Genomic DNA, 23,841 nt, shown 5'->3' with positions numbered 1-23,841 from the left:
AGAAGTCGTTCTCCCTCAAGGGGCCAGTTGTAGAGGGAGGTGCTGAGACGTTTGTTTGTCCAAATTCAAGGACACACTCACCTGCTGTTATAGTTGCAGAAGGTTTGTTGAGTTTTGCGGCTTTGCCGAACAGTTCACAGTTATTTTGAAAGTTATGGTTTCTGCTCACATTACGTTGTTTAGCTGTAATGAAAGACTTTTGTGTCAATAAACAGAAGTTTCAATGTTGCTTGGTGCATGTGACTACTTTCAGTGATGCTGGCATGCAGAGGCCCTCAAACATCCAAAGTGCGCATGAGTTAAGACTCTCATCATTCCGCCACAGGGGTGTGGATACGAGTCCAGAGGAGCCTCTGACGTATGGCCCTTCCACTTTCAGCAGTCCTTCCATCTTCCTCCTCCTCCTCCTCTGCCTGCTCTTCCTCCTCCTCCTCCTCCTCCTCCTCATACTCCTCCTCCTCCGCCTGCTTGTGCAGCGTCCGAGGGAAGGTAATGAATGGACGCATTCACCTATAAAGGGCATCTGTCACTTGCCGGATGCAACAGCGGACTGCAGCCTGAGCGACAGTCGCATTGTCCCCAATGGCTGACTGAAAGGATCCGTTGGCATAAAAATGGAGGCCATCAGTCAGTGTAGCCATCACGGACAGAGAGGTTCTGCAGCGTTCACGCGGCTGCAGATCCTGACCAAGCAGGTGGCACAGATCAGTAACAATGTCCCTCCAGATTCGGAGCCTTCCCAAACACTGCTCCTCCGACATGTCAAGGCTTGTCACCTGCTGCCTAAAGACCCTTGCAGCATCCCGTCGGATTGGCCGACCTCCATTGCCCCTCCTCCTTCTGGCCAATCCCGGCACTCTCTCCCGCCGTCTCTCTGCCCCTTCACAGTGTTGGGCGATGAGGCCGTCGCCCTCCAAACAAGCTCCCATTCCGATGCCAGTTGGTCAAAAGGCTTTTAGGTGTAGTGGTGCAAGTGCTTCGGACAGGGTTGAAGGTCCCAAGTACTGTAAAGCTCAAATCCCAGAACTCCGCTCCACATTAGCTCGCCAACTCTCTCCAGCAGCGATCGCAATGAGCAGGCCAAGTGGCAGAAGATTCTACACTGAAGCTGTCCCCTTTAAATAGCGCCCCCCTACTCCGAGAAGGGCCTGTTAGTCCTCCCTCGAACTGTCACTAATAGCGCTGGGCGCTAAGGCTCCGGGCGCCACCCAATATGCGCTCAGGCGCTCCTAAAAGGCGTTGCACACTGAAATGACATCATGAGCTGCTTGCGCTCACGGGCGCGCGCAAACACTTAGCGCAGGCGCTAAATGTATAGTCAATTTCTGAGTCGGCGCTATCCTCATAGCGTTCGCCCTAACATAGGGCTTCGCCCCAATTCTAGGTCTCTTTAGGCGCTCAGCGCCGGCGCTACCAACCCAATTTCTAGGCCCTCACCTTTTGTTGCTCACCGTGGAAGAATCCTGGCCCGCCTCCTGTTCCTCTCGCCAGTGGACAATTTGCCAGAGGAGATCTAAAACAGGTGCCCTCGTTCACATATGTAAGGGGCCTAACGCTTGTTTTAGGTGGTCACCAGGGATGACTGAAAACAAAATGGCCCGACCCAATATCGGGTCGGTCTTTCAGGTGTACTTTGGGTGTGGGAAGTTGGTCCACGAAATTGGCCCATGCTGTGCCCATTTTACACCTGTAGAAAGGGTGCCACGAGGTCCAATTTCTACCTCTCTATTTCTCCTGTAACATGGAGACCAAAACTGAACACAATGCAGCAGATAAGGTCTCACCAAGACCAGGTACAACTTCAACTCCACCTCCTTTACTTATGAGTCACATCTCTAGAAATACATCCCAGAAATGTTATTACTTTCTCTCACAGTTCAAGTGTGACAGGGTGCAGCAGCAGTTATGGATGAAAATTAGGATGTCGGATCCAGAGAAGGGCACTGAATCCTTGAAGCAAAATACACTGAATTACTGGAGCTCAAAGGGAATTGCGATGTGGCAGGCAATTTTGGCTTGGCGGACAAATCAATACCGATACTTGTCAGGAACTCCATAGAGATTCTGATTTGTCATCAGTTATTAACACAGTTTTATCAGTAACATTGAAATTAATATAGAATCATAGAAAGTTACAGTTAATATGAGTCAACATTTACTCTACTGACTCTATGCAGGATGCTGGTGTCAGTCAGTCCACACTGTATACCCAGCAGATCATAGCTTTTTTGGTGAAAGACGTCTATGCACATCTTTCACTCGAGTTTTTTGGAAGCTGGAATAAACACAACAAAAAAAGTTTAAATTTAATTTAATGTCCATCCTTGGTTGCCCTGAGATGGTGGTGGTGGTGGGTTTTCTCCTTGAACCGCTGCTGTCCATGTGGTGAAGTTGCTCCCATGATGTTGCAGGGAATTGGAGAATTCTGACCCAGTGGCGATGAAGGAACTGCAATATATTTCCATGGTGTGGAGATGCCAGTGTTGGACTGAGGTGGACAAATGTAAGAAGTCACACAACACCAGGTTATAGTCCAACAGCTTTATTTGAATTCACAAGCTTTCGGAGCGCTGCTCCTTCGTCAGGTGAAGTGGAGAAATGCATAAAGACACAGCTTATATAGTCAGAGAATAATGTCAGATGTTTACAGGTAATCTTTCTAACTGCCATTTATCACACCTTGGCAGAGAGATAATCACAGCAATCAAAGGTGTAAATGGTGTCCAAACAGGTCAGTCAGGAAAACATTACATCAAAGAGCAATGAGGTGGGGTCACAAGGGGTCAAATGTTGCAGATGCTGGGGTCTGTATGAAAAACAAAAAAACAGACAAAAAACATTTATTTTGCTGGAAATCACAGCAGGCCCGGCCGAATCTGTTTGGAGAGAACAAGCCAACGACGACTCGAGTCTGGATGACCCTACGTCAGGTGCGGTTACATGTAGCATGACATGAACCCAAGATCCCGGTTCAGGCCGTCCTCATGGGTGCGGAACTTGGCTATCAGTTTCTGCTCGATGATTTTGCGTTGTCGTGTGTCTCGAAGGCCGCCTTGGAGAATGCTTACCCGAAGATTGGAGGCTGAATGTCCTTGACTGCTGAAGTGTTCCCCGACTGGGAGCGAACACTCCTGCCTGGCGATTGTTGCGCAGTGTCCGTTCATCCGTTGTCGCAGTGTCTGCATGGTCTCGCCGATGTACCATGCTCCGGGGCATCCTTTCCTGCAACGTATGAGGTAGACAACGTTGGCCGAGTCACATGAGTATGTACCATGTACCTGGTCATCAACACAGATACCATCATCACACATGAGGACACCACGCACCAGATACATGGTACATACGTCAAAGTAAGATTGGATATTTTCTAGGGGCTATTGATTAGTTACATATAAAATTACGAGTAGCTTCCTCAAATCAGTTTATCACGGTCAGAGAATATATAATTCATTTGCCATCCAGGAGTTCTTTTCTCGTGAGCTATTTTCATCTGGTTTTGTTACTTCACTTATTCTGTGGCTGCCCATAGTGATGAGAGGGAATCATCCACACAGTCAACAAATGTTACAGTAGATGAGCTGAACCGCTTTCAGTTTACACCAAAAGGTCGTTCTTTGATTGAATGATATTCACAGAGAGACCAAAATCAGTCAGAGGCCAGAATCAGTCACAGAGACCATAATCAGTCACAGACACTAGAACTAGCCACACAGACCAGAATCAGTCAGAGACCAGAATCAGTCACAGAGACTAGAACCAGTCACAGACACTAGAACCAGTCACAGAGACCAGAATCAGTCAGAGACCAGAATCAGTCACAGACCAGAATCAGTCACAGTGACCAGAATCAGTCAGAGACCAGAATCAGTCACAGACCAGAATCAGTCACAGACCAGAATCAGTCACAGAGAGCAGAGTCAGTCACAGAGACCTGAATCAGTCACAGACACTAGAACCAGTCACAGAGACCAGAATCAGTCAGAGACCGTCGCCTGGCAGAGATGAGCAAACAGGCCCGGGTCAGACACACGGAGCTGATGGCTGCAGTGGAGAAGATGCCTGAGTCAATAGAGACCAGAATCAGTCACAGTGACCAGAATCATTCACAGACCAGAATCAGTCAGAGACCAGAATCAGTCACAGTGACCAGAATCATTCACAGACCAGAATCAGTCAGAGACCAGAATCAGTCACAGACCAGAATCAGTCACAGAGACCAGAATCAGCCACAGAGACCAGAATCAGTCACAGAGACCAGAATCAGTCAGAGACCAGAATCAGTCACAGAGACCAGAATCAGTCAGAGACCAGAATCAGTCACAGAGACCAGAATCAGTCACAGACCAGAATCAGTCACAGAGACCAGAATCAGTCACAGACCAGAATCAGTCAGAGACCAGAATCAGTCAGAGACCAGAATCAGTCACAGAGACCAGAATCATTCACAGAGACCAGAATCAGTCACAGGGACCAGAATCATTCACAGAGACCAGAATCAGTCACAGACCAGAATCAGTCACAGAGGCCAGAATCAGTCACAGAGACCAGAATCAGTCACAGAAACCAGAATCAGTCACAGAGACCAGAATCAGTCAGAGACCAGAATCATTCACAGAGACCAGAATCATTCACAGAGACCAGAATCAGTCAGAGATCAGAATCAGTCAGAGACCAGAATCAGTCACGGAGACCAGAATCAGTCAAAGACCAGAATCAGTCACGGAGACCAGAATCGGTCACGGAGACCAGAATCAGTCAGAGAGACCAGAATCAGTCAGAGACCAGAATCAGTCACGGAGACCAGAATCAGTCACGGAGACCAGAATCAGTCAGAGACCACAATCAGTCAGAGACCACAATCAGTCAGAGAGACCAAAGGCTGGTGTCGGGAGCAGTGAGACTGGAGACCCAGTGAGTATTTAAACTCACTTTTGCGGGCTTTCTTACCAATCTCGCAGATCGGCGGCGGCGTTCCAGAGCCATGTCATGATTCAAAACGTGATGCGGCAGGAGGGAGCAACTGATTGGGTGAGTGCGTCCAGGGAGTATTTACACTACTCTATAGTTTGACAGTTAAGGTTCATAAGCCTAGAAATTCAGTATGGCCACTTTTGGGGCGCTAAAGTCGGGCGGCCGCTAAAGTTTGCGCCCGGCGCAAAGTCGCGCCACCTTCGCCGATATTCAGTCGCATCGCCCCAAGAGGTTGCTGCTGCGCTAAAACAGGCAATGCACGACTATCTTTAGGCGCTAAGCCGGCGGTGCTGAGCGATACCCCCGAGGCCGGGCGCAGCGCAGGTGCGGCGAGTTGTTGATTGACGGCAGACACTCTGGCGCCGGTCAGCTCTTAAAGGGGGAGGGTGGATTTGTTTGCCTGCCACGCCCTGCACACTGCAGCCCTCAACCTAGGCCTGACCACTTCAGCTTCATCTGCACAACACCCAGGGCTATGGAGAAGGCCAGGGAGAGAGCGCAGCGCTTCAGCGACGTTGACCTGAGGGTGCTGGTTGGCGGAGTGGAGCGCAGGCGCCATGTTCTGTTCCCAGAAGGTGGCAAGAGGCCGCTGCCCAGCGCCTACCGGAAAGCCTGGAGGGAGGTCTCAAACAGGGTGTCTTCCAATAGCGTGGTTGCCAGGACTCCTGTGCAATGCCGGAAAAAGTTCAACGACCTCACTCGGGTTGTCAGGGTGAGTACCCTTTCCAGTGTCCTCCTCATCCCTGCATGTGCACCTCACTTTATGGGCAAAGGGACCTGAAAGCCCTAATGGCCAGCCCTCATCCAGCAGCTATGGGACTGGCATGAAAATCACTTGCACATTCAGCACTTTACACACTGTACAAGCTATTCGACCATGGGAGGCAGTGCAGACAAGATCAGGGCTTCACACTGTCAGGGCCAGTCCACCATGGGAGGCATTGCAGACAAGATCAGGGCTTCACACTGTCAGGGCCAGTCCACCATGGGAGGCATTGCAGACAAGATCAGGGCTTCACACTGTCAGGGCCAGTCCACCATGGGAGGCATTGCAGACAAGATCAGGGCTTCACAATGTCAGGGCCAGTCCACCATGGGAGGCATTGCAGACAAGATCAAGGCTTCACACTGTACAAGCTATTCGACCATGGGAGGCAGTGCAGACAAGATCAGGGCTTCACACTGTACTTAGAGGCCGTCCTTTCTCTTGCAGGCCAAGGTGGCGCACAACCGGCGGAAACGAACTGAGACCGGGGGAGGCCGTCCTGACGTCAAAGAGCTCTCCGACCTCGACCAGCGTGTGGAGCGCATTATGGCAGGCCGGCTGATTGGCCCTGTCGCCAGTGGAGATGCCGACCCTGTTCTGGGCACCAATGGTAAGGGCATCACCTTTTTGACCTCTCTCGTTCCACTTGCGCCTCAGATCAGCATCCTTTGCCACTGTCCGACCAATGCAGTGAATGGCAGCACTCATGCCTCCCTCGCTGCCGCCCTGTCCTCACTCTAAAGCTACTCTTGTGCCTTCCTGCTTTCAGATGGTGAATCGCCAGGTGAGGAGGCGGGCCCTCAAGCTGCCACTGTCAGCGCTTCCAAATTAGAGGAGGAGGAAGAGGAAGCTGGCCCATCAGTGCCACCCTCAGCCGCGCCAGCCCATGGCGATGAAGGGGACACGTCTTCCCTGGAGGGGAGCCGGGGGGAAGGGTCGGAGGAGAGTGAAGCTCCGGGGCCCAGCGGCCTGCAGCAACGCGGGGGGGGTGGGGAAGCTCGGCGGACTTCTCCCCAGAGGGTGAGTGCGGCCTCCAGTCCTGCGACGGTCAGCGCAGAGGAGGTGCGGCTCCTGGAGGAAATGGCCGTCCAGGCTGAGCGCAGGCACAATGAGCTCATGGCTGCAGTGGCAAGGATGCCTGACTCCATTGAGTCTTTGTCAAGGAGTGTGCAGCAATTTGGAGCAGCACAGGCCAGGAGTCTGGATCAATTCAGTGCAGCACAGGCCAGGAGTCTACAGGACTTCGCAGCAGCACAGGCGGCTTCGAGCCAAGTGCTCAGTCGTGCCGTCCATTCACTGGCTGTTGTCATGCGGACACAGACCAGGGCCACACGGGCACTAACTACTGCCACCCTCGCTGGATCAGCCAGGCATCGCCAGGGCACTCGCCACGCAGCAGCAGCCCAGCAGTCTGTTCTTCAGCTGTTTGCTGCACATGCTGCAGTGCTGGCCCGTGCGAGTGCCACTGTATCAGGCGACCAGCGAGCACCTGCGATCTGTCAGGTTGGCACCATTCCTGCAGCCGACACTGCCATTCCGCCATTGCAGCTGCTACGAGCCACTGGACAGACTGCTGCCGCCCAAGCAGAGTTGCAGCAGTCAGCAGCCGGCCCCTCGAGGGCCAGAGCTGGTGCAGGCCGACCCCCAAGGGCATCTGCCGTCTCGCCATCTGACCCTCAGCAGCCTTCCCCCAGCCTTGCTGCAGCCACTGGGCTCCCATTGAGGAGGAGCTGCAGGGCGGGCAGGGGCCAGGCAAGGATGCGAAAGGCATCGCCCTCACAGGGCAAAAAGTAGAAGGTCTGCACAAATGGTTTGTGATTTTTGTAAGGCCGAGACTGGTGTCTTTCTTTCTTTTTGTAAGGCCGAGATTGGTGTCTTTCTTTGTTTTTGTAAGGCCGAGACTGGTGTATTTATTTGTTTTTGTAAGGCCGAGACTGGTGTCTTTTTTAGTTTTTGTAAGGCCGAGACTGTTAGTTTTGTGTTTTTGGAGGGGGCTTCTCCACATGAGGTTGTAATGTGGGAAGGGCAGAGGTTTGCAATAAATTAATGTTCTTAAATTGCACTGTGCATGGTTTTTTTGTCAAGTCCTGGTTGCCCTGCTCGGCTGAGGGCTTGTGGAGCGGCTACATTCATCTGCTGACATTGGCACAAGCCATTCCCTGAGAGGGGGCCTAGAACCGACGTTCAATAAGCCGGCGACGGGCGGCCCTTGCACTTTCTGCCTCCCTCCTGTGCTGGTCCTCCTCCTCCTCCTCCTCCTCCTCAGGTGGTCTTCCAATCTCTGGTGGCAGTGGCTGAGTCCTGCGGATAGCCAGGTTGTGCAGCATGCAGCAAACAACCACGAAATGGGAGACCCGCTCCGGCGAATATTGACGAGCAGTGTGTTCGGAGGCTGCGATTCCGAAGGGAGGTGGTCACAGAGATCTGCCACCGACAGAGACGTCCTGCTCCTCAGCTGTGGCTGCAGATCACCGCCAAGCAGGTGGCAGATCTCTGTGACCACCTCCCTTCGGAATCGCAGCCTCCGAACACACTGCTCGTCAGACATGTTGAGATAGGAGAACTGCTGGCGGTATACCCTGGGTGGGTAAGGCCTCCTTTCCCGATGCCTGTTGCCCCCTCTCCGTCTCGCCAGGGCTGCCACTCTCTCACGGCGTCTGTGAGCCCTTTGGATGTAATTGAGAAAGCCAGCGTTTACACCCATTGCAGCCCCCATAATATGTTAGCAAACAATGATATGTCAATGAAGGCAAAGACAAGTGGAAAGCTGTGGCCTGAAGCCACAAGTACCTGTCCGAGTGTTGAGCCAAAGCAGAAAGCTCGCTACCTTGGTCTCTCTGCAAAGATCCGTCTCTCAAGAAGGAGTGCTGCGAAATGGCAGCCTTTTCTAGTGCAGGAGGAGTGCACTTTAATTTGCGCCCCCCGCGCCCCGCATCGACTGAGCACCGTTCCACTCTACCAGTCGCTAGGGGTGCCAGGCGCACAATGGGGCGTCGTGACTGAATTTCCGGTTTGGGGCGCACAAAGGGCGTTGCACGAGGAAATGACGTCAGGATCTGCGTGAGCAGCTGAGCGCACGCAAAGACTTTGCGCCGCTGCTGAATCGTGAGTGAAGTTGGGGAGAGGCGCAGATCGCGCTGCGCCCGACCGCTAGCCGCCTAGCGCCCGACATCTACTCCTCCTAAGGTGCTACCGGCTGGCGCAACCAACTGAATTTCTAGGCCAAAATTTATAAAGTTTAGAAGGTCTTAATTTTTTTGTGGTTATAGTTTCTAGTGCTAGTAACCAAGGGCTCTTTAGGATATCATTTAATTGTAGTGTAATTGGTGGTATTGATTTGATTTAAGTTAATTTAAATTAATTGATGGGTAAGTAATGGCAGGATAGCTCAGTGCCGTGGTGTGCTCCTCCTGCACTATGTGGGAAATCAGGGACACTTCCTGTGTCTCTGACAACCATGCGTGTGCAAAGTGTATCCAGCTGCAGCTACTGGCAGACCGCATTACGGCGCTGGAGCTGCGAATGGATACATACTGGAGCATTCACGATGCTGAGGACGTCGTGGAAAGCACGTTTAGGGAGTTGGTCACACCGCAGGTAAAGGCTGCACAGGCAAGAAGGGAATGGGTGACAGCCAGGCAGAGTAGTAGGCGCAGGCAGGTAGTGCAGGGGTCCCCTGTGGCCATCCCCCTCTCAAACAGATATACCACTTTGGATATTGTTGGGGGGTTGGCTTATCAGGGGAAGACAGCAGCAGCCAACTTCCTGGCACCAGGGGTGGTTCTGCTGCACAGGACAGGAGGAAAAAGAGTGGGCGAGCTATAGTAATAGGGGACTCTACTGTAAGGGGAATAGATAGGCATTTCTGTGGCCGCAAACGAGACTCCAGGATGGTATGTTGCCTCCCTGGTGCAAGGGTCAAGGATGTCTCGGAGCGGCTACAGAGCATTCTGGAGTGGGAGGGTGAACAGCCAGTTGTCGTGGTGCATATAGGTACCAACAATAGAGGTAAAAGGTCCTAAAAGCTGAATTTAGGAAGTTAGAAGGCAAATTTAAAAGTAGGACCTCAAAGGTAGTAATCTCAGGATTGCTACCAGTGCCACATGCTAGTCAGAGTAGAAATAGTAGGATATTTCAGATGAATACGTGACTAGAGGAATGGTGCAAGGGGGAGGGATTCAAATTCCTGGGACATTGGAACCGGTTCTGGGGGAGGTGGGACCAGTACAAACTGGACGGTTTGCACCTGGGCAGGACTGGGACCAATGTCCTAGGGGGAATGTTTGCTAGTGCTGTTGGGGAGGGTTTAAACTAAAATGGAAGGGGGTTGGGAACCTGTGCAGGGAGACAGGGGAATGGGAAACAAGGATAGAAGCAAAAGACAGGAAGGAGAAAAGCAAAAGTGGCAGGCAGAGAAGTCAAGGGTTTAAATGAAACATGGCCACAGTAAATAATAGTTCTAAAAGGTCTAAGAATGTTAAAAAAACAAGCCTGAAGGCTTTGTGTCTTAATGTGAGGAGCATTCGTAATAAGGTGGATGAATTAGCTGTGCAAATAGATGTAAATGGATATGATATGATTGGGATTACGGAAACATGAATCCAGGGTGACCAAGGCTGGGAACTCAACATCCAGGGTTATTCAATATTCAGGAAAGACAGGCAAAAAGGAAAAGGAGGTGGGGTAGCATTCCTGGTTAAAGAGGAGATTAACACAATAGTAAGGAAGGATATTAGCTCTGATGATGTGGAATCTGTATGGGTAGAGCTGAGAAATACCAAGGGGCAGAAAATGTTAGTGGGAGTTGTATACAGACCCCCAAACAGTAATGCCGAGATTAGGGATGGCATTAAATGGGAAATTAGAGATGTGTGCAATAAGGGCACAGCAGTTATCATGGGTGAATTTAATCTACATATAGATTGGGCTAACCAAATTAGTAACAATACTGTGGAGGAGGAATTCCTGGAGTGTATACAGGATGGTTTCCTGGACCAATATGTCGAGGAACCAACTGGAGTTCAGGCCATCTTAGACTGGGTATTATGTAATGAAAAAGGATTAATTAGCAATCTTGTTGTGCGAGGCCCCTTGGGTAGAGCGATCATAATACAGGAAACTCTCAATTTACCGGCACCTAAATAACCGGAAATCTCTGTTAACCGGCAAAATTCAGGAGTAGGTTCAAGTAAGTTTTACTTCATATTAGTGGCCGTTCCTGGATCTGTGGCTGTGTAACCAGGGTTCATGCACCTGTTGCTAAGCAACAGGGACGCCTGGATCTTGTGGCCGGGGTTCCTGCACTTGTTGCTAAGCGACAGGGACGCATGGATCTTGTGGCCGGGGTTCCTGCACCTGTTGCTAAGCAACAGGGATGCCTAGATCGTGTGGCCGGGGTTCCTGCACCTGTTGCTAAGCAACAGGGAAGCCTGGATTTGTTGCTGTGTACGGGGATCTCGTGCCTTTTACTATACCACTCTATAATCCGGACTTTTTGATAAACCGGCACCACGCAGGTCCCGTCAGTGCCGAATAAAAAAGAGTTTCCTGTATGATAAAATTCTTCATTAAGATGGAGAATGAAGTATTTGACTCAAAGACAAGGGTCCTGAATTTAAATAAGGGAAACTACGATGGTATGAGGCGTGAGTTGGCTAGGATGGATTGGGGAATGTTACTTAAAGGGTTGACAGTGGATAGGCAATGGCAAACATTTAAAGATCGCATGGATGAACTACAAAATTTGTTCATCCCAGTTTGGCATGAAAATAAAGCAAAAAAGGTGACTCAACCATTGCTAACAAGGGAAATTAGGGATAGCATAAGATTCAAGGAGAGGTCATATCAATTGGCCACAAAAAGCAGCAAACCTGAGGATTGGGAACAGTTTAGGATTCAGCAAAGGAGGACAAAGGGATTAATTAAGAGGGGGAAAATAGAGTATGAGAGGAAGCTTTCAGGGAACATAAAAACTGACTGTAAAAGCTTCTATAGATATGTGAAGAGAAAAAGATTGGTGAAGTCAGCATAGGTCCCTTGCAATCAGAATCAGGGGAATTTATAATGGGGAACAAAGAAATGGAAGACCAATTAAATACATACTTTGGTTCTGTCTTCACAAAGGAGGACACAAATAACCTCCCAGAGATGTCAGGGAACATAGGGTCCAATGAGAGAGAGGAACTGAATGAAATCAGTATTTGTAGGGAAATGGTGTTAGGGAAATTGACAGGATTGGAGGCCGATAAATCCCCAGGGCCTGATAATCTACATCCTAGGGTATTTAAGGAAGTGGCCCTAGAAATAGTAGATGCATTGCTGGTCATCTTCCAAAATTCTATAGATTCTGGAACAGTTCCCATGGATTGGAGGGTAGATAATGTTACCACACTATTCAAAAAAGATGGTAGATAGAAAACGGGGAATTATAGACCGGTGAGCCTGACATCGGTCGTGGGGAAAATGCTAGAGTCCATTATAAAAGATGTAATAGCAGAGCACTTGGAAAACAGTGACAGGATCAGACGAAGTCAACATGGATTTGCAAAAGGTAAATCGTGCTTGACTAATCTACTGGAATTTTTTGAGGATGTAACTGGTAGAATAGATAAGGGAGAACCAATGGATGTGGTGTATTTGGACTTTCAGAAGGCTTTTGATAAGGTCCCGCATAAGAGATTAGCGTGTAAAGTTAAAGCACATGGGATTGGGGACATGGAACTGACTTGGATAGAGAACTGTCTGGCAGACAGGAAGCAAACAGTTGGAATAAATGGCTTTTTCCGAGTGCTAGGCAGTGACTAGTGGGGTACCGCAGGGATCGGTCCTAGGACCCCAGCTATTCACATTATATATTAATGATCTAGACGAGGGAACTAGATGTAATATCTCCAAGTTTGCAGACGACACAAAGCTGGGTGGGCATGTGTGCTGTGAGGAGGATGCCGAGAAACTGCAGTATGATTTGGACAGGCTGGGTGATTGGGCAGATGTATGGCAGATGCAGTACAATGTGGATAAATGCAAGGTTATCCACTTTGGTGTCAAAAACAGGTAGGCAGATTATTATCTGAATGGCAATAAATTGGGAGAAGGGGAAGTGCAACGAGACCTGGGTGTCCTTATGCACCAGCCGCTGAAGGTAACCAGGTAGGTGTGGCAGACGGTTAAGAAGGCAAATGGTATGTTGGCCTTCGTAGCGAGAGGATCCGAGTACAGGAACAAGGATGTCTTGCTGCAGTTGTACAGGGCCTTGGTGAGACCACACCTTGAGTATTGTGTGCAGTTTTGGTCACCTTATCTGAGGAAGGATGTTCTTGCCATGGAGGAAGTGCAGCGAAGATTCACCAGGCTGATACCTGGGATGGCAGGAATGATGTATAAGGAGAGATTGGGTCAATTGGGCTTGTACTCGCTAGAGCTTAGAAGAATAAGAGGGGATCTCATTGAAACTTATAAAATTCTAACAGGACTAGACAGACTAGATGCTGGAAGGATGTTCCTGATGGCGGGGGAGTCCAGAACCAGGGGTCGCAGTCTAAGGATAAGGGGTAAGCCATTTAGGACAGAGATGAGGAGGAATTTCTTCACCCAGAGAGTGGTGAACCTGTGGAATTCTCTACCACAGAAGGCAGTTGAGGCAATTTCATTAAATATATTCAAGAAGGAGTTAGATATATTTCTTAAGGCTAAAGGGATCAAGGGATATGGGGAGAAGGCAGGGACAGGGTACTGAGTTTGGATGATCAGCCATGATCTCATTGAATGGCAGAGCAGGCTCGAGGGGCCGAATGGCCTACTCCTGCTCCTATCTTCTATGTTTCTATGTTTCTATGAATCAGTCACAGCGACCAGAATCAGTCAGAAACCAGAATCAGTCAGAGACCAGAATCAATCACAGACCAGAATTAGTCAGAGACCAGAATCAGTCACAGAGACCAGAATCAGTCACAGACCAGTATCAGTCACAGACCAGAATCAGTCAGAGACCAGAATCAGTCAGAGAGACCAGAATCAGTGACAGAGACCAGAATCAGTCACAGACCAGAATCAGTCACAGAGCCAAGAATCAGTCTCAGAGACCGGAATCAGTCAGAGACCAGAAGCCATCACAGAGACCAGAATCAGTCACAGGCCAGAATCAGTCACAAAGACCAGAATCAGTCACAGAGCCAAGAATCAGTCTCAGAGGCCGGAATCAGTCAGAGACCAGAAGCCGTCACAGAGACCAGAATCAGTCACAGACCAGAATCAGTCAGAGACCAGAATCAGTCACAGAGACCAGAATCAGTCAGAGAGACCAGAATCAGTCACAGACCAGAATCAGTCAGAGAGACCAGAATCAGTCAGAGACCAGAATCATTCACAGAGACCAGAATCAATCACAGAGACAAGAATCAACCACAGAGACAAGAATCAGTCTCAGAGACCAGAATTAGTCAGAGATAGAATCAGTCAGAGACCAGAATCAGTCTCAGAGACCAGAATCAGTCCGAGACCAGAATCAGTCTCAGAGACCAGAATCAGTCCGAGACCAGAATCAGTCAGAGACCAGAATCAGTCTCAGAGACCAGAATCAGTCTCAGAGACCAGAATCAGTCAGAGACCAGAATCAGTCTCAGAGACCAGAATCAGTCCGAGACCAGAATCAGTCACTGTGATAAATCCATGTAGTGAGACAAGGACTCGAAGAGGCGAGGTATGAGGATTAATACGAGTGCTTTATTGAACGACGGCGAGACAACCAGGCAGGCCTGCTTCCAGGTGTTGCACCCTAGCTGGCCTTGACAGGAAGCAAACCTCTGACCTTAGCAGCAGCATTGGCTACAGCACCACCTGGTGGATAACCTTAATCATAACATCCCAGATTACTATATCCCTCTGCCCTTAAGATTTCAGTATGAATTTCTTAACAAACAACCATTCCTGAGGGTCACATAAGAAGTTTCCATTCATCATGTTCCATACTTGACTAATCTAACAGTTCAGTATCAATCTCTCTGGTGGCTTGCGAGGCCTTTGTGAATGTCTAACACTAAAGTCCCTGCTTGTTTGTGGTGAAGCCACCAGCTGCTGCTGAGCAGTTTTCAGAGTATCTGACTCTGCAACGATGGTTTCCTCTTGATGAATAGGTTCCTGTGGAATTGTCTCTGTCCCTGGTGGTGGCACCACAGATGCACTTGGATAACTGGGGGCAACCCTGTCTTCAGTCATTGCATCTGGAACCTTCATTTCAATTTCCCCTTGTCTGGGAAGTATCTGATCTACATGTCTGTGAACTACCCTACCATCTCCCAACATGGCCTTGTATGATACTGGACCTGTCATTGAGTCTATGAAGCCAGGAATCCACTTTGGTCCATAACTGAAATTACTGGTAAGGACCGCATCTCCTTCTCCAAAACTTTGGCTCTTTGTTCTTTTGTCATGGTTCTCTTTTGTTTGTTTTGTCTGTCTTCCATTTTCCTTTTTAGGTCTGGGTGGACAAGGTCAAGAGTGGAGCGTAGTCTACGACCTAATAACATCTCAGCAGGAGAGAGTCCTGTGGTGGATTAAGGTGTTATTCTGTAGCTGAACAGAACCCGTGACACTTTGGCTGCTAAACTCCCTTCTGCACTTTTTTTCATCATCTCCTTAAATGTTTGTACGGCTCTCTCCGCAAGTCCATTCGAGGACGGATGATATGGAGTCGAGGTCACCTGCACTATGCCATTTTTTCTCAAGAACTCTTTTGTCTCTGTACTCACAAAACAAGTGTCATTGTCACTCACCACGATCTCTGGTAGCCCTTGATTACTGAAGCTCAGACTCAGGCAGTCTATAGTAGTAGTGGCGGAAGCAGAATTTACAGGATAAACATCCATCCATTTGGAATGCGCATCAATGATTATGAAGAACATCTTCCCCATGAATGGACCCGCATAATCTAAGTGCAATCTTCTCCATGGTTTACCCGGCCACTCCCACGGGTGGAGAGGAGCCGCTGCTGGTGCCTTCCGGTGTTCCTGACAAGTGCTGCATGTCTTGACTAGATTTTCTATCTCCTCATCTAGCTTTGGCCACCACAAGTAACTCCTAGCCAAGGCTTTCATACATGAGACCCCAGGATGACACTGATGTAGTTGCTCTAGGATAGACTGTCATGCTGGCTGTGGAATAATCACTCGTGCTCCCCACAACACGCAACCATCCTGCACACTCAGCTCTATTTTCCTGACACTGTAGGGTGTGAAGTCAGTGTTAGATCCGTGATTCTGAGAGTATGATGTTTTTCAATAACCACACGGATGCTGTAACTTAACAATAAACAGGTATTTACTGGAGGAGGGTAGTCTCAAGACTGGGGGTACAGAGGCATGCACAAGGCTTATATACAGGTGTGGTCACTGCCGGTACTACAGTATACAGGAGCTGTAAAAGTAGTTCTGTCTTAAAGGTACATACACTACAATTCCTCCCCTTTTAGATTAGTAGTACCCCTAATATTCAAATAACAATTAACACTTTAACATGTACATTAAACAACAATAGTCGATTTATAGATTCAGTCTTTGGGGCGGCTTCCTGACCCTTTCGGGATAGCACCTTTCCTGAGGTTCTTGTTCTTGGTGCAGAGGCGATTCTGGCCCCTTTTCATCGGGTAGTTCATCGGGTTCCACTGCTACTGGTTCTGAGGTAGATGCTACCGGTATGTCGGGTTCATCCCCAGGTACTCGAGACATGGGGTTGACTCATTCCTGTGATGCTAAGATCTGATCGACGTGGCGTCTCACAATGTTCTCCCCGACATCCACTGTGTACATTAATGGCCCCTGCCTTGTGCATATCGTTCCGGGTTGCCATTTCTCTGTTCGGTAGTCACGGGCCAAGACTGGTTGACCTACATTGAAGCTCCTTGTCGGCTTCTCATTGATGTGCTGGAATTGTTTGTCCTCAACATTTCTTCGCACATTTGGTCTGAGCAAGTCCAGATGAGATCTCAACCTTCGGTTAAAGAACATCATGGCCGGGGTCTGGTTGGTAACTGCATGTGTCGCGTTTCGGTAGGCAAATAAGAAATGTCCACCTTATGCTGTAGTGGAATTTCATCGTCGCACATGGCCTTTATCGCCTTCTTAAAGGTTTGTACGAACCTCTCAGCCAATCCATTTGTGGCTGGATGATACGGGGCGGATGTGTAATGCCTTACCCCATTCCTTCTCATAAATTTTCAAAACTCTTCGGACACAATTCTGCTCTGGCAAACTGTTTCTGGCAAATATGGTCCGTAGGACTGCAAACGTTTTCTCTGTAGTGGTTGAGGACATTTTGATCACCTCAGGCCACTTCCAATGAGCATCCACTGCTAATAAGAACATTGAGTCCATGAATGGACCAGCGAAATCAATATGCGTTGCCATGGAGAGGAGGGCCACTCCCATGGGTGTAGAGGGGCATGTGGTGGTGCATTTTGGACCTTCTGGCATCCTGAGCAGCTCTTAGTCAGGTCTTCGATTTGTTGATCGATTCCCGGCCACCACACATAAGCCCTAGCAAGGCTTTGCATTTTCACTCCCCCCAGATGACCTTCATGTAGCTCATACAGCACTCTCTCCCTTAACTTGGGTGGAATCACCACTCTGGATCCACACATCACTGTCCCCTGGCATACTGACAGCTGTTCTCTTCTGGATGAGAATGCTGGCAACAGTGAGTCGCCATGTGTTGGCCATCCCCTCACCGTCAAATCATATACCCGAGACAGCGTCGGATCATTGCGGGTCTCCTTCTCTATATCCGCGTTCGTTACTGGCAACCATTCAATTATAGACGAATAAAATATCTCGATAGGGTCCACTGCTGGTGCTTCCTCCACAGTAGGCAGTGGCAGGCGTGATAGCCCATCAGCGTTCCCATGCTGTTTCGTGCCTTTATATTCTATATCATATTGATTCGCCCCTAGAAACAGGGACCAGCTTTGTAACCATTGTGCAGTCATCACTGCAACACCCTTCTTAGGATTAAAGATGGAGACAAGTGGTTGGTGGTCAGCCAGCAAGGTGAACTTCTGCCCATGCAGATAGTGGATGAATTTTTTTACTCCCCATACTAGACTGAGGGCCACCCTGTCAATCTGGGCGTAGTTGCGCTCAGCTGAGGTTAGTGACCGAGACGCAAAGGCTACTGGCCTCTCCAACCCGTCTGGGAATTTGTGCGACAGCACCGCTCCAATACCATAGGGCGATGCATCACATGCCAAACGAATTGGTAGTGCTGGGTTGAAATGGGCCAACACCTCTTTTGATGTGATCAATTCTTTGCACTTCTGGAAAGCTCGTTTATGTTCGTCATTCCACATCCATGGTACCCCTGTTTGCAGTAGGGTGTTCAGTGGGTGTAATACCGTGGACAAATTTGGTAAGAGGTTGTGGTAGTAGTTTACCAGCCCGAGGAACGACCTCAGTTGTGACACATTTTCCGGTGCTGGAGCCTTGACTACTGCCTCAATCTTTTCAGGGGACTTATGTAACCCCTCTTCATCGATGACGTGGCCACAATACGAGATCTGTTTCTGGAAAAGCTCGCACTTGTGGCGATTAGCTTGTAGCCCATACTCCTTTAATCTGGTGAGCACCTTCTCCAAGTTGGCGAGGTGATCACTGTCATTTTCGCCCGTGACCAGGATGTCGTCCAAATAACACTGGGTCCCTGGAATCCCTTGCAGGACTTGATCCATTGCCCTTTGCCAGATAGCCGGAGCCGAGGCTACCCCGAACACCAGCCGGTTGTATTGATAGAGACCTTCATGAGTGTTAATCGTAAGGTATTGTTTCGAAACTTCTTCTATCTCCATTTGCAAGTACGCCTGGGCTAGATCAATTTTGGTGAAGCGTTTACCTCCAGATAGCGAGGCGAAAATATCCTCAATTCGTGGAAGTGGATATTGTACCGTGTGAAGGATTGGGTTCACTGTCACCTTAAAATCCCCACAGATGCGGACCTTCTTTGGTTCCACAGGCGTATTACTCAACGACCTATTCATTACAGGAATGATGGGTGTAGCCCACTCGCTCCAGTCCACTTTGGACAGTACTCCTGAACGTTCCAACCTTTCCAGCTCTGCTTCGACAGCTTCGCATAAGGCACTGGTCTGGCCTTAAGAAACTTTGGGCTTGCATTTTCCTCTATTTTAATCGTTGCTGTTATGCCTTTTAGTGTTCCGAGTCCCTCCTGGAACACTTCTTGTGCGTCAATTAACATTTTTGACATTCGTCCAGGTGTGACATCATCATCCTTTTTGGCCTCAACCTTCAGTGCCTGTATGGAATGCCAATCTAATTGTATCTTCCGGATCCATTCACGTCCTAGCAGTGGTGGTCCTCCATCTGGCAATACATATATATCCATTTTAGGTATTTCCTGGCCTTTATATATCACTTTCACCCTTATTTTTCCTTTGGGGTAGACTTTTTGCCCCGTGTACGTCTTCAAGACAATCTCTGTAGCTTTCAAGGGTATATGTGAAAATAGCTGCTTGTAGTCCCTTTGGTTTATGACTGTTAGGGCTGATCCTGTGTCCAATTCCATTTTCACTTGGACTCCGTCTATCTTGAGTGTAACCCAGATAGTCTGGTGATCCTCCATTTTGGTTACCTTATGTAGTTTCAGACAACCCAGCTCCTTGCTTCCGGAGTCTGTCTCACTTTTCTGATCATCTGAACCACTGTCCATCACCTGGTGTACCTTTTTGTACTTCTCCTGTGGAGATTTCTTACTGTTGGTTTTCTTTCCAGACCTGCAGACTCTTGCTATGTGTCCTGCTTTTCCACGCTGTCTGCACACTTGGTCCTTGAACTAACAATCCTTCTGGTCATGTGTTGTTCTGCCGCAGCGATAGCACTTCCCTGTTCCATAGGACATTTCATTGGTGCCATATTCTTGCGGTCTCCGTTGTATCTCTGCAGCGCCCCTTGCGGCTGCTTCGTGTGATACTGCCATACTGAAAGCCTTGTCCAGCATAAGGTCCTTTTCTGATAGAAGCCGTTTCTGGGTTCCATCACTTTGTAGCACACACACAAACTTGTCCCTTAATGTATCTGCTAGTCCCGCTCCAAACTGGCAGTGTTTCGATAGCTTGCGCAGTTCCGTTAGGTACTCAGCATTGCTTTCATCTTTGTGTTGGTTCCTTTTATGGAACTTAAATCGTTCTGCTATCAGCAGCGGTGTGGGGTTTAAGTGGTCCTGTAGGATTTCTACTATGCTTTCAAAATTCTTGTTCACCGGCTTCTCTGGGGTTATTAGATTTCGCAGTAACCCATAAGTTTTTGCACCCATGGAATTTAACAAAACCAGTGCTTTCCTAGCATCTGGCACTTCATTCGCCCTACAGTACACCTCAATACGTTCCACATATGTCGCCCAATCTTTGACTTCATTGTCGAACGTAGAGATACTGCCACTCTTCGGCATCCCTGGGTGTGATTTAACTGTCAAAAATGGCGTCTCCCGCGCTTCCCCTTCTTCTCTGCTGGCACAAAATGGCGTCTCCCGCGCTTTCCTTCCTTCCCGCGCTCGCCATGCTTCTCCGCTGCGGCTTCTAAAAATGACATCTCCCGCGCGCGCTCTTCCATCTTCTCCGCGGCTCAATGGCGTCTCCCGCGCTCTCACTTTTTCTCCCCGTGGACACTGTTCAGCCCTTGAGCCTTGGCTGTGCTCTGCGCGTTCTTTTTTTTTTTCTACGCCGCTCGGTCCTGAACCCGGCTGTTACTTTACCCTCTCTCTCTCCGGTTTGTTTTTTTTTCTCTCGACGCCGCTTGGTTTTCAACCCCCGGCTGTGCCCTGTGCGCTTCACCCTCAGTCTTGCCCCGTCGATGCTGCTTGGCTTTCTCTCCGCCGTCGGTCGGCTCCAGCCGCCGCTGTCCGGGAAGGGTCCGCGCTGGACCTGTCGTCAGTCTCTTGCTGATCGTCGTGGCTGGGGAACCAAGCCCGGCTCTCCACAGCCTCCCCTGCGATGTTCACTCTCTACCAGACGACTGGGCGGTTGCTCGTGGTCGACGCCCGTGTTCCTGGCCTCGACTTTCTTACACCGCCCTCCCGGAGCGAATCCTCGAAGGGAACTGCAGAGTTGTAGGTAGATTCGAATCGACACTCGTCGCCACTGTTAGGTCCGTGATTCTGAGAGTATGATGTTTTTCTATAACCACACGGATGCTGTAACTTAACAATAAACAGGTATTTACTGGAGGAGGGCAGTCTCAAGACTGGGGCTACAGAGGCATGCGCAAGGCTTATATACAGATGTGGTCACTGCCGGTACTACAGTATACAGGAGCTGTATAAGTAGTTGGCCTAGAAATTCGGTGGGGTTAGCGCCCAATTAGAGGCGTTAGAGGGCCTTGCACCGGAATTATAGCCGCGATCGAAATTGCGTTGGGCCCTACCATCGGCGTTAGCCGGTAGCGCTGCACCGGCACCGATGACGTCATCGGTGTGCGCAGCATCCCGGTTGCCGTGGTAACGCGGCCGGACGCCCAAATTCAGTTGCGGCCACCTCGCCCGTGGCAGCCGCAACCAACGATTGTTCAACGGGATGTTGCAGCACGTAGCGCCGGCGCATTAAGGTGGAGCGGCGGCCGGCCGCTTTCCCGGCGGCCGCCTGCCCGCACCTCCCTCCCCGGACTCCTCCACCACCCCCCCGCGGCACTGATGTGTGTGGCCCGCGAGCCCGGCACTTCTCCGAGGTGCCGGGCTCATTTGTCGGGCGAATCGACCGGTCAGCGGTCGGCTGCAGGCAGCTCCTCCTTAACAGAAGGAGGAGGCCTGCAGTACCCCAGCCTGCCGCACCGCATCGGGTGCCGCAGCGGGGGATTAGCGCCGCAAACCTGCATTCAGCGCCCATAGCGAGGCGCTGAAACCCTCCATTAGCGCCCGCAGCCGTCTGGGCGCGGGGCAGCTGAATTTTTGGCGGGCGCAGCGGCAATTATCGCGGGCGCAAAATTTTGGGCGCAAGAGCCCTGGCGGAGGCAAACCTAATTTCTAGGCCATTCTGTCTTAAAGGTACATACACTACAGTCAGCCCCTGCCGGATGCTGTGGCCATCCCCTCACCACATATTCTCGAACTCTAGATAGTACTGGATCTTTACCTGTCCATGTTCTTACTTGCTCTGCAGTCACAAGTGCCATGTCAGTGTCCTCCAACATCAAAACTCTGTCCTCTGGAGCTGCATGGATAGATGTGCCTGGCAGTGGAAGACGGGTCAAGGCATCTGCGTTCCCATGGTACTTGCCCGCCTTGTAGACGATGACATACTCATATGCCCTCAACGTCACGGCCCACCTCTGGATCCAGGGTGACACCATCTGTGGAACTGCTTTCATTTCATTGAAAAGAGAGTTAAGAGGTTTATGATCGATGCATATTGTGAACTTCCTGCCATATATGTACTTGTGGATCCTCTGTAACCCAAACATTACTGCTAACCTCTCTTTGTCTAACTGGGAATAGTTTTTTTCTGCAGGTGTTAGAGTTTGGGACATAAACCCTATCGGTCTTTCAGTTCGATCTTCCATGCAGTGTGAAAGAACTGCCCCCACCCCGTAAGGTGAGGCGTCACAAGAGAGAATGATGTCTTTCTCTGCATTGTAGTGAACCAGCACATCCGACGACAGCATCAGTTTCTTGGACTGTTCAAATGAAACCCCCTGCTCCTCTCCCCACTGCCATTGTGTCTCCTTGCACAGTAGTTTGTGAAGAGGTGCTAACACAGTTGACAAGTTTGCTAAAAACCTGTTATAATAGTTCAGCAGTCCCAGGTAAGCTTTTAACTCAGCCACATTTGTAGGAGCAAGGGCGTCCTGCAGTGCTTGTACCTTCTCCTTGAGTGGATGGAGCCCGGTGGCGTCCACTCTGTGTCCCAGGAACACTGCCTCATTCCCCAGGAAAGTGCACTTACTCCTCTTGAGCCGGAACCCTGCCCTCTCCAATCTCTGTAGTACATCTCTCAGCGTGCTCAGATGCTCCTGGTCGGTTCTTCCCGTCACCAGAATGTCATCCAGATAGATGGAAACATGTGGAATCTCTTGCAGTACACCTTCGATTGTCCTCTGGAAGATAGCTGGACTAGATGAGACACCAAACGGTAAGCGGTTATATGTAAACAAGCCCTTGTGTGTATTTTTGGTGACATACTTCTTTGATTCATCATCCAGTGTAATCTGCAAGTAGGCATGACTCATATCCAACTTTGTGAATTTCTTTCCTCCAGCCAGGTTTGCAAAGAGATCCTCTGTTTTGGGAATAGGATACTGCTCTAGTTTGGACACCCGATTGACTGTCAATTTATAGTCTCCACAGAGTCTTACCGAATTGTCCGGTTTTAAAACAGGTACTATGGGAGCTGCCCATTCCGAACATTTCACCGGCTCCAGTATGTTCTCTCTCAATAGATGGTCAAGCTCAGCCTCTACCTTTGGCTTCATGGCATAAGGCACAGGTCGTTGTTTAAAAAACCTTGGCGGTGCCTATTTGTCTACATAAATCTTAGCTGGGGGGCCATTAAATGTGCCAAGTTCCTCCTTGAACACATTCTCATGTTCACTCAACACTTCTTGCAAAGTCAACTGTTTGCCCGCATCTATTTGATGTACTGCTCCCCAGTCTAATTTAAGTTCTTTTATCCAGCCCCGACCTAACAGGTTTGGTCCGGTACCCGATACTATAACTACAGGTAGCTGTTCCACTGTGTCCCTGTGTTGCACAGTTACCTTAGCTGTACCTAATGTCGCTACTCGTTCACCTGTATACGTTTTAAGATGCAGGGAGCAAGGCTTTAACTCTGGAACTTTTGCACGGTTCCACAATTTTGAGTACTCTGCCTTGTTCCTTATGGTCACGCCGCACCCTGTATCCACTTCAAAGTTCACCTTAGAGTCATTTACTGTCAGTTACAATGTGATAGGAGCCACTTTTGGAATGTCCTCTAACATGCCATACATTATGAACATGTCCTCGTCTTCCTCAGCTTTCCCGCTGATGTGGTGTGCTCCATCTTTTTTCACTTCTCTCCCTTAGTTTTGCTGTCCTCCCCCTTTCAGTTTGGATTCCTCCACAGGTGATTTTGCCCT

The sequence above is a fragment of the Somniosus microcephalus genome, chromosome 1 (genome assembly GCF_052327205.1).
Source record: "Somniosus microcephalus isolate GS21.2 chromosome 1, FLI_Smic_1.0, whole genome shotgun sequence".
Taxonomy (NCBI): domain Eukaryota; kingdom Metazoa; phylum Chordata; class Chondrichthyes; order Squaliformes; family Somniosidae; genus Somniosus; species Somniosus microcephalus.
This window is presented reverse-complemented; position numbering follows the sequence as displayed.